This window comes from Armigeres subalbatus, unplaced genomic scaffold, assembly GCF_024139115.2.
Source record: "Armigeres subalbatus isolate Guangzhou_Male unplaced genomic scaffold, GZ_Asu_2 Contig2092, whole genome shotgun sequence".
Lineage (NCBI taxonomy): Eukaryota > Metazoa > Arthropoda > Insecta > Diptera > Culicidae > Armigeres > Armigeres subalbatus.
The window spans coordinates 8,522-19,862 of record NW_026942938.1 but is presented as its reverse complement, the minus strand read 5'-3'; the positions used below and the strand labels follow the sequence as shown (position 1 = coordinate 19,862).

Below are 11,341 nucleotides of genomic sequence, written 5' to 3'. Positions count from 1 at the left end.
TCATGCGGAATTTAGAAAACTGTCAGACAGTTTTCACGATTTCTCATGCGGAATTTATAAAACTGTCCGACGGTTTTCACGATTTCTCATGCGGAATTTATAAAACTGTCAAAGCAGTTTTTACCGAATGTAAAATGTAGTTTAATTCAAAATTTCTTCATAAAATTGGCATGAAAAATACCCAGAGGATTACCATTCAGATCCTCGAGTTCGTAGCTATCACCTAGCACTCTAGTTACGATTGCTGGTACAAATTTTGCTCCTAATTTAGCACAGTAGCCTTTTGATTTGTCTGAAAGTACAGTGTTCTTCTTCATAACTTTTTCCCCTACAATATAAGTTGGTGCTTTCTTATTGGATCTCAAATTTTAGTATTTACTCTGCTTAGCGTATGCTTCGGCCAAGTTACGGCGCACCTCTTGGTAAAGTTTGTCCCTATCGTGATCAGTTAAATTGGTGTCTGTAATGCTGGCATTAGCAGACCTCATTCTTTCATACTCCCTACCATCTGACACACGGTTCCTGCCAAACGTAAGAAAATAGGGTGAATATTTCGTCGATTCATGAACCGAAGTTCGAATCGCGTTAGCAATATGCTGTAAATTGTCCGACCAATTCTTATGGCTTCCCTTTAGGGTTGCCCTTATGGCGGTTGTTATTACCCTATTGACCCTTTCGGTGTTATTCACCTGTGGGTGATATGATGGAGTCAACCAGTGCTTGACCCCGTATTGCTGTAATAAATTAGCGAAATGTTTCGAAGTGAATTGGGTACCGTTGTCAGTCAGGATCATTTCCGGTACCCCAAATAATAGGAACACAGCTTGCTCCAGGAATTGCACTAGTGTTTCCGCTGTAGCTTGACGAAATGGCTGTACCAGCACAAATTTCGTAAAAACATCTGTAAGAACTAAAAGGCAGGTACTACGACCTTTTGCCTGATGGAAATATTCCAACATAGTCCAGCGTAATTAATTGCCAGGGTGGTCACAAAACTTTTCTGTGATCCCATGGGTGGAGTAGGATTGAAATTTGTTGTTTTGATGTTTTACATGGCATACACGCCTTGCAGAACGTTTTTGTATCTTTTGCCATATTAGGCCAATAAAATTTCTCTTTCAGCGCATTTAGCGTCTTGTCGTAACCAAGATGCGCCGGTTCGTGAATCGCACGAATAATTTCATCCTGCTCATATACAGGTGGATAATATTTCCATTCATATCGTCGGTCAGTAAATTTTTTCGTGTCAACAACGAACTTATAAATTTTATTACCTTTTACCATGAATTGTTTATAATTATTTGGATCGTTTAAAATATGTTCTTTGAGATCTTCATAAACTTTGTCTGTAACGGTAAGTATTTCGATTCTGGATAAGAAATCTGCTAAGACATTAGGGGTATTCATGTAGGGTGGTATTTTTACCAAGGCGTATTTGCTAAATGTTTACCACTGCTTTCATGTGAATGCTCCACGCAGTGTACTCTGTATATTGATGTGTAAATGAACAAAATTATCTGTTCTATATTTTCTTATGTCAAAGTATAGCGAAAAGATAGATTAATTGCATATTGTTCAAAAGGTCTGGGACGATTTGGTTGTAGCTTATTTGAGAATAATATGCTAATGAGAATAATATAATAATTTAAAATACTTCTAGATGCAAGGGGCGCACTGATGAATATGCAGGCATGCGACATATATTTCGACTATTATTTAGCGCTATCCGTAATTCTAAGTTTAGACAAGATATGTGAATTAAACAAGTCGCTTGAATTAAACGCGAATTGAACGTGTAAGCACCTTTATTTAATTCACCTGAACGAATAGAAAGTTGAATATGTTCAACTTTTGGCAAGTCAATTGAACTCAACTAAGTTGTTGAATTCACTTCCCCTGTTAAAACGCAGCATATCCAGCTTTCCACGCTAGCTAATGGCTGCCAAGGTAGGTAATACCCAGCGGTGGGAAGAAGAATTTTGACAACTACTGGAGGAAAACGTCAAATGTTCATTGTGACGTACTGATTCAAAATCGTGAGAAACAGAAACAAACTGGAAAAATGGTTTTGTTTTGCTGTGTCGATGATTGTTCTTCGATTTCAACGAAGCAAAAGAAAAATCCTTATCATTTCATCGCTTCCCCAATCGTCAAACCAGGCTTGGAACTACTAGGAGATATTTGTGGATTGAAGCTGTTGGATGCGTAGATATCAACTTCGAACATGCCCGAATTTGCAGTCGTCATTTTAAAGGTGTTAAGTGCATTTGAACACAATAATATAAATAAAGCCACTAATTAATCCATTTGCATATAGGTCGCCCAGCTGAACTTTCAGATACCAGTGCGGAAAATTGGATTCCGACGTTATACTTGCAAGCGACGAACAATTCTAATTGTAAAGCTGACACTGTGGATGAACAGAATCGAGGTGAGCATTTATTACACATTATTTTGCATACTTACCAAATGATTTTATTATATTTCAGGTAAATCCTATCCAGACATACCATCATACGCAGCACCTGCAACTTTTGATGAACCTTCAGTTGATGGCGACGAGTTTCCTTCCGGATCCGAACATAACCTAACGGCGGAAGTTTGCAGCAACTTTATTGTTTACGAAGAAAATTTACCAGAATGGTCGAGTGTGAACTTTGATGGCGAAGCTATCTTGGTCGAGGATACAGTGGAATTCAGCAATGTTGAGGATGAGGTCGAGAAAAATGATGGAACAAACCTGCCCATAGAGGACGATTTCTTCAAATATTTTCCAGAGGAGGAGTCCATTGGAGAAGAGTACGCAGGAGTGGAATACGTAGAGGAAGAGTATCTTACGGAAGAGTACCTAGAGGAAGAGTACCTAGAGGAAGAGTACCTCAGGGAAAAGTACCTTACAGAAGAGCGCTTAGAAGAGGAATATCGGCAGGAAGAGTATGTTACAGCAAATGAGGAATACGAAAACATGAAAGAAGTTGTGGACGAAAACGAGTGTTGCAATTATCCGACTCAGGAAACGAATAATAACAGTGTTAACAATTCGGGGGGTACCACACAAAACATTGAAGAACTAAATGAATTGAGAGCTAGAGCTAGTTCACTGAGATTTGATCTCAATAGTTTTAAAGGGAACGACAAAAAAAACTGCTCATTTCACGGGATTGCCAAGTTTCACTTCATTGAAACTATTGTACGATTTTGTAGAAAAGCGCATACTAGTTTTTTCTTCAATTCTCAGTAAAGAGCAGGTATTTATACTGGTTTTAATGCGACTCAGATTGAACATGTGTTTCACGACGTTATCGTATTTATTTCAAGTTTCCGTGACTACTTTATGTAAGTACTTCTATTCAGGTCTATACTCGTTATACGAACAATTGAAATTGCTAATCAAATGGCCATCGCATTATTTACTAGAAAAAAATATGCCACCCAAGTTCAAAAAAACTTTTAATGGTGAAACAGTCACATCTATTATAGATTGTTTTGAAATATTCACCGAAAAGCCAGGGTGCAAAGATGCACTAGTGAAGATGTATTCAAACTATAAACACCATTACACCACAAAACTACTTATTAGTATAACTCCATTCGGCTCAGTTTCTTTTATTTCGAAACCTTATTCTGGTCGAACATCGGATAAACAAGTCACGGAGACTTGTGGATATATGGATCAAATTCAAGAAAATGATTTGATACTAGCAGACAGAGGTTTTACAATCCAGAAAGTTGTCCTCGACAAAGGCGCTACCTTAAGAGTTCCGGATTCTTCTAGCAGAAAAACAGTTGAGCTCTATGGCTGTTGAGAGAACACGATCATTAGCATCAGTAAGAAATGAGATTGAACGGACCATTGGAGCATTGAGAGGAAAATATGAAATATTAAATGGACCTATTCCGATCACTATGCTCAACCATGAACATAATAATGTTAATGTTTTAGAAATGGTAGTCACTGTTTGTTGCGCTCTTATAAATTTATGTCCACCAATAATAAAATGAAGCCTGGAAGTTTAAAAAGATTGATTTATTAAACAATGGTTTATAAATTTTATTCATATTATGCATACTCAAAGAAATGAAAGTTCCTCGAGCCTACCTTGGTTTTGGTGATGAAAAGTAATGCGCAAGCATTTCCGGAACTAGAACACACTCAAAGAATCTTGCTGCTTTTAATGAATTAGCTTCCCAAAATGCCTGGTTTCTTTGAACTTTTATGAAAATTGTAAATTTTGCGCCCAAATAACAAAGAGTCCATATGATGCATCAGTTAAGAAAATTTGCATTTGCACCTGATAATAGAACTCATGGTTGTGATTCATTTTTAAATTACCATGCGAGTCTTTAACAATGTATGGGTTTTGTCGAAGTAATAAGGATTGAATACCTTCCTCTCTGTCGAGTTTTTCAAATCGGAATGGGCACTTCACTTCAACAACAACTTTTGAGCAACAATCACATTTAAACAAGAAATCTGGCGAGGCTGCAAAGTATGGATATGAAGGATTTATCACCAGACCACACTTTCTATTTTTGAAATTTCTATGGCTTTGATATTCAAACAATTTTATAGCTTCCTTCACACCCCGATGCTCATTACGCTTGCCATACAAAGTAGCGGATAATCTTGAACCGCATTTTGTCCACAAATTGCTTTTAATTAACGTCGAAGACGGTTTTTCAATTTTGGTCTTCACACATTTCCCAAAGTTCGATGCAGTAACTCTGCCGTACCTTAATTTAAACCATAAAGAATCTGCCGCTTGTTCACGTGTCAAAATTTCAATTTGTTTACAATTATTATCGTCGAAATTCCAATCCATTTCTCTGCCATATTCTATCAAATCCTCTAAAGAATGCGTCTCAAGGCTTTCGTTGAAAAGAGATTGAAATGAAAAAGTTGTTTCTATGTACTGTCGTTTACTATTATCCTCACTGCAATCGTCGCAGCAATCGTTTAGCTCAAAAAATGCGCCACCAACAGCTACAGTTTGCCCTGAGTCATTGATTTTTCTGATAAGCTCCTGCAGTTCGCTTTCGGATCTTTGAATTCTGCTATCTTGCAGCTCGCAGTTTGTCCGTACAGTTTGTCCAAATGTAATTCGGTCAACAGAAGCATACAGGTTTTCGTGAACACTGCCCGATGGTGTTGTCCAGTATGACGGAAGCTGCGTAACAGAAATCTAAAACGAAAACAAATAGTAAAATAAAATAGCTTGCCACCAACAAAAGATATTTTAGTTACTAGATAAAGATTGTCGCTGTCGTCGCTGTCCGGAACATCTTTTGCTGGCGAGGATACGGGAGCTAAATGTCAAAGAAGGAAAATCCATACGATTTGACAGCTTGGTACCCAACATGTTCCGGACAGCAGAAAAAAGGGAACCGAAGCGACAATCTTTATCTAGTAACTAAAATATCTTTTCCACCAACACATATCGGGGACTGATTTGCGATTTGGGCATATGCTTTACTTACCTGCTTTCCCAAGCACGTTTCCCTTGCGAAGTTTAATGCATACAATACTGCAGCAACATGCGAGCAAGTTTCACCTGCTCCGGCGGTGCAATCGCAATGTGCCTACAGAATATCTCCACTTCGTTTCCATCTCCGGCTTCATTTTGAACTAGAATCCAGCACGTCGCAGGGGGTTCATTTATGCGCATACTATAAAGCACCGTTCCCAAAACAGCAAAATGTTTTCTCGTTTGAATCCTTTTACTTCTTTTTACGAAGCCACGTTCAAAGCTTTTATAAGCCTCCACCGATTTTTGTTTCGCACTGGTTGATCCGTTCGAAACGATAAGGTGCTGAGTAAGTATGACAATATCCCATCGTAATCCACGGTGAGCGGCAGGGTTTTTGTACTGTATTTGAAGTTATACGGATCTTCGCCACCAACCACTAATATTTTTTCCTTATACCGCTTAATATCTTCAGCGCAAAGTGTAGAAACTTTCGATGATAACATTTTTGTACTTCGTTACTCTCACCGCACAACAGAAGCCATACCAAGAAGAACGGGTACGTGTGAAAATTCAGTGACAGATGGAACTGTCAAACAACCAGTTAGTGTCAAGTGCCCACCACAATTGTACCCACCGAGGCAGCCATTAGCTAGCGTGGAAAGCTGGATAAGAATGAGAAAAGCAGCCTCGTTCAAATGTCATGTACAGCCCAAACCGGTACGCACATAGGAACTTGTCGAACCTCGATTATTTAGAGCAAGATTCTACGTTTGTTATTTATTTTTTGAAAAATATCAAATCAATACCCTTGAACATGGTATTCTAAATCGGTGTAAACAAATACACATCAAAATCGAAGTGTATCGGCATACAGTCGCGTAAGTCTGATTTCCTTTGTAAGAAATACCAGCTCGTTAATATTTGGCTAAATATACCACGTATACAAAGAATACACTGAATACCAAGCGCTACGTGAATACCCCTATTATCTTTCCCTTTACGGTATTGAAGTGTAAAATCGTACGATTGCAATTTTAGTGCCCAACGTAACAATCTTGAATTAGCGTTGGCAGCTGAGAGCGAAAACAACCATGTTATACTTTTAGCGTCAGTTATTACGGTGAACGTAGAACCTTCAATGTAGTGACGAAAATTCTCTACCGCGAGTAGAACTCCTAAGCATTCTCTCTCAGTTGCTGAATACTTGCGTTGGGTGCTCGAAAGTTTTTTACTGAAATATCCTATAATCCGTTTACCTTCGTCAAATTCTTGTAGCAAAGCAGCACCCACTGCTAATTGTGAAGCATCCGTTTCAATAATGAATGGTCTAGTATAATCTGGATTACCTAACACTGGTGCTGAAGTGAGGACTGCCTTCAATTGTGACAGAGCCTCCTCTGCTTCTTCAGACCATTTAAATTTTTTTGATTTCTTTTAAATTTAATTCAAATTATCCGTCGAACGTTACATCACACCAACCGGTTTTATGAAAATTTGATCAGATTTTCTGATCAAATTTTTATAACTCCTAAATCGTTTCTTCCGAAAGAATACTTCCTCAACTGAATCGGAATGCAATTTAATGTCCGTCCTACAATGATGTTCATAGAGCATAAACCAATACAAAACCAAACAACGATTAGCACAATAGACCGTGTCTATTGCCAAACAACTTACCTAATCGATGTTATAACAGAACGTAATGAATCGTGATAAAATCATCAGCATTATCGCTGATACATGATTAATCGTGATTACTAACCGTATTTGCGGTTGACGGTATTATCAAAACCTGTTTGACACGATAACCGTCAAGCGCTACATATTTCGAATCCTCAATGATAACCGGATCATTCAGTCCAATTCAATCATTGATTCTCCTCTAACGCAAACGTATACAAATTCTATTATCAAAATACCTTTGACTCAATTTAGAATCTGCTAAAAAGAATATCGCACAGCTCTATTCGCATCAAAGTTCAACTGACGGTATAAATTAATTGCATGCAATATACACTACCAACTCTAACAACTGAAAAATATCGCACTGTCATCATGACATGCGAAAAACATCGCACACAAACTGTCAGATGACACACCGGAAGCAAAAACAAACGAATGAGGAAGAAAAGTGAAGTGAATCGAGTGAATCAGAGCGCGTGCGGATGGACGTGTCGCGGTTTTTTTTTTTTTCATGGATTTAGTTTACGGGGGGAGTATTTAATAAATCCCTTTTCCAATCGAGAATTAATTGCTTTTTGGTTCCTTTATATTTAGGTTGCCAGCGAGGGACGTACTTTTTTCGACGGCGAGCACGGCGGTATGAAATCGCACTAAAGTGGATTCTCGGAACGACGATATCTTGTACCACGCGGAAAAATGGCCTGACCTTGAAGACTCGACCTTTCAAGACTCGATGATGGATTAATGTATCCCGCAAATCTCGCGATTCCTTATCGTTATCCTGGCTTGGCATCGATGATTGCTGGAATGCACCCGATATTACATCGATCGTAATTACATCGATTTTCCATTCCGTAACCGCACCCTCGCCGATCATATGGACATCTTCGACAAAGTGGACAAAGTGACTGCCCTGTTCCGTTTCGATCCAACGTCGGGAAACAAGATAAACTGAATACTGGATTTATTCGCGGCGGCGGAACCCGTACAACACTCACTTTGCGTGGAATGCAAGGATATATTCGAGCATCGATTATTCTACTTCTTGGATACCCCGAAACCTATATTCATTTCTCATTTTAAACCTATCTTGATCGTTTAATGGAATTATCATTCATTTTTAGGTAAGACGAAATACACGGCAATCTCGGCGCGAGGAACTTAATTAGCGACAGTACCGGCGCGTAGGAATTTCGCGGCTTTTCGCATATGATGACCGATGATCTTGGCAGGTATGCCTACCGGTATCTTCGTGGGATTAAAACCGTGAGTAACCTTCCCATGTCGACTAACCTAGTAGTAAACTAATATAGTTCATAAGTAGTAGTAATTAACCTTAGTATGTAGTTCTCACTCTTTTTCTTCGCATCATTAAAAATCTTATCTTGTTTCCATAGTATGAATTCCTTCCACTCTTCCTCTAATTCTCTCTGCTTCTCAGCCGCTTTTTCATCTATTTCGCTTTCTGATTTCTCTTCGTTATTTCCCTCTTTCCTATTTCCACTCTTCTCTTCTTCCGCACTTTTTGTGCCTCTCTCTTCACCTACTTTAGTTTTTGAAATCTTCTGATCTTTCCTATCCTCCTTCAATGGTTCCTCTGAACCCATATACACTTTAAGTTCGAAACTCTTCAATATCTCCTCTATCTGCTGGCAAATTTCTCGTTTGTCCTGTTTCTCAGCTTCATCTTGAACAACGGCACTATGTGCCCGAATAAGATAATGACGTAATCTCGAGACTAACACTCGATCTAACCGTTTACTTAAACCGGCTGAGATCGCTTCTACTTTTTCCCTCGATTTCATCTTTAAAAAGATGCTTTCCTTTCCGGCCCGTTTTAGCCTTTTTCTCCTCCATCAATAGTCTTCGAAGGAATCTTTGCCGATCTTCTAAAGTCTCTCTGCGATCGACTATCTGACCTCTCAGTTTTAGGTCAGAATCAACTTCCTCCCCAAGCAGATGCTCTGCTTCGGGTAAAATATACGGACCACTCATTGTGAGTTTTATCCAAATTCAAAAATTTCCAAAAATTTCAAATAATCTTATTTTAAAAACTTACTTTCAATTCTCGTAATTCAACTGTTAATCCTAGAAATTCAATTCACTATAAATTTAAAATAAACCTATCAAATTCCAATCAACTTACAACTAATTTCAAATCCAAGATACTGTAAAAATACTTCAAAATAATTGAAACAAATTTTGTGGAAAATTTTGACGTTGGGAGCCAATATAACCGTTTGCAGATCGTCTGAAGGAATTAATAAATTTTGGTGGCGTTAGCGCCACACACGCGTACGAGAGGCCACCAGCCTGTTGACTTGCCCCACTATTTTTGTGACAATTCCACAGGGAAAATCCTCGAACGGTTGCTGCCTGAATATTCAAAATCGCCCGCTGTTACCTGGAAAACCACCCTAAAATCCCTTGCCCTGATTATCCTTGTAATCACTTAAGCTCGCTCAACAATAAACGCAAAATCAAAAGAGGAATCGAAGTCTGAGACGCAATCTACCAACGAAATAACGGAAACGTAAAAGAGAACAGCAGGTTCTCACGGAACTGCCGAAACAAAATCAATTGACTCTCAGAGCTTCAAATTCAACAAATTTATTCATACGACTTCATTCGGGTTGGACGGGGTTTTGTACTAGCTAGGGGGAAACTAATTCATGGCCATGATTATTCAAGTTTCCACGTACCTGCGCAGGATTTTTGGTAGCGATGACGGGTTCTGGCGGGTGCCGAAGACGGAGGGCTTTCCGGCAGAGTGCCGAAGACGATGTTTTCCGGCGGGACGCCGAAGACGAAGGTTTTCCGGCGGTGTGCCGAGGACGAAGGTTCTTCCGGCGGTGTGCCGAAGACGAAGGTTCTTCCGAAGACGAAGGTTCGTTGCTGGTGACGCAGTTGTCGCGATGGCGTCGTAGTACCGGCGACTTGTCAGTGGGCATTCGATGCTCCACACGATGGCGGCGTGAGCTTGAGTGAAAATGGCCGAACTAAAGGTGCGGCGGGAGTGGTGGCTGGACGGAAAGCTTCCGATTTTAACTTCCCGAGAGCGTCCGGAATAACCGTTCCCTCGAACTAGTAGCCCACTTTCCCTTACGACCCGGCTTCACGTACCTTTCCGATTCACCGGGCGAGGACTAAAAGAAAGCTACTAATTCTCGGTTCGGGTTCGGTTCTGCGTACGATATTTGGTGACGTACGGGAACCGCGCTCTCGACACCTGACCACCAGGGGGTGTAACGTAATGGTGGTCTTATCGACAGTTTTTGGCGACTGTCGGGTGAATTTCGCTCGACTATCTCACGAACTGCACTCCCCTCCGTTTAACTACCCCGAAAGGCGGGCCTTAGCGGACACCCAAGCTCAATTTTGGTCGCACCGCGATCCACAGCAAAATGGATGGAACCCCAATTCGACTCCGCTGGTCGTCACAAAATTCCAGCCCGTACAAAAAAAGCGCCTACGCGCTGGAAGTCCAACGCGAATGGCGAACGTTAGTCGTGTGCAAAATTAAAGTCATAATCTAGAATTACCTTTTTCTGTCTCAATATCTACTCCGACAAATGGAGAGAATCGCGAAAGTGTCAGACGCACTGACCGAAATAAGCAGCTATCTGGAAGACACCAAAAGATTTTGCTTCAAGCACTTCACTTTACACCACTGTTCTCAATTATTACCTTCTGCAAACTTTGTAGGAACACGTTTCACTTTTGTAGAAATACTTTAAATTCTTCGGAACTTGGAAACCGCGATACTTCTCTTCCTCTAGTGCGAGCGAAAAAGAACGAGCTTAAGGATTTCTACCTTCAAGAAACCTTGAAGGACAATTGCTGGTTATGTACACAGATTCAAATGGCGATATCAATTTGGCGCCTTCCCAGGACTATCTAGTTTCAGGAGCCATTACTGCACTCACTGAAACAGTATACCACTTTGCTTAGCCGAGACGCAAACCGCTCGAAATATTTCCTCACCCGAGACAGTCAAATAGTCGGGCAAATACTGATAATATTATGGTCTCGCTTTGGACTGTGAATCGTCAAGCCGACTTGACGACTTCAAGCATTATTTTGCTTAAAAAGAGAAAAACGTCCAAAGCTAATTAAATTCAAATAATCTAATAATTACAACAACAAAAAATAAAGCATAAAATAATTTATTACTAATAATTAAGCTTCAA

At 39.8% G+C, this 11,341-nt stretch overlaps 1 pseudogene; it reads right to left on the bottom strand.

The window, feature by feature from the left end:
• Positions 1-4,095: 4,095 nt before the first annotated feature.
• On the bottom strand, positions 4,096-6,081 carry LOC134203755 (uncharacterized; annotated as a pseudogene).
• Positions 6,082-11,341: the final 5,260 nt, after the last annotated feature.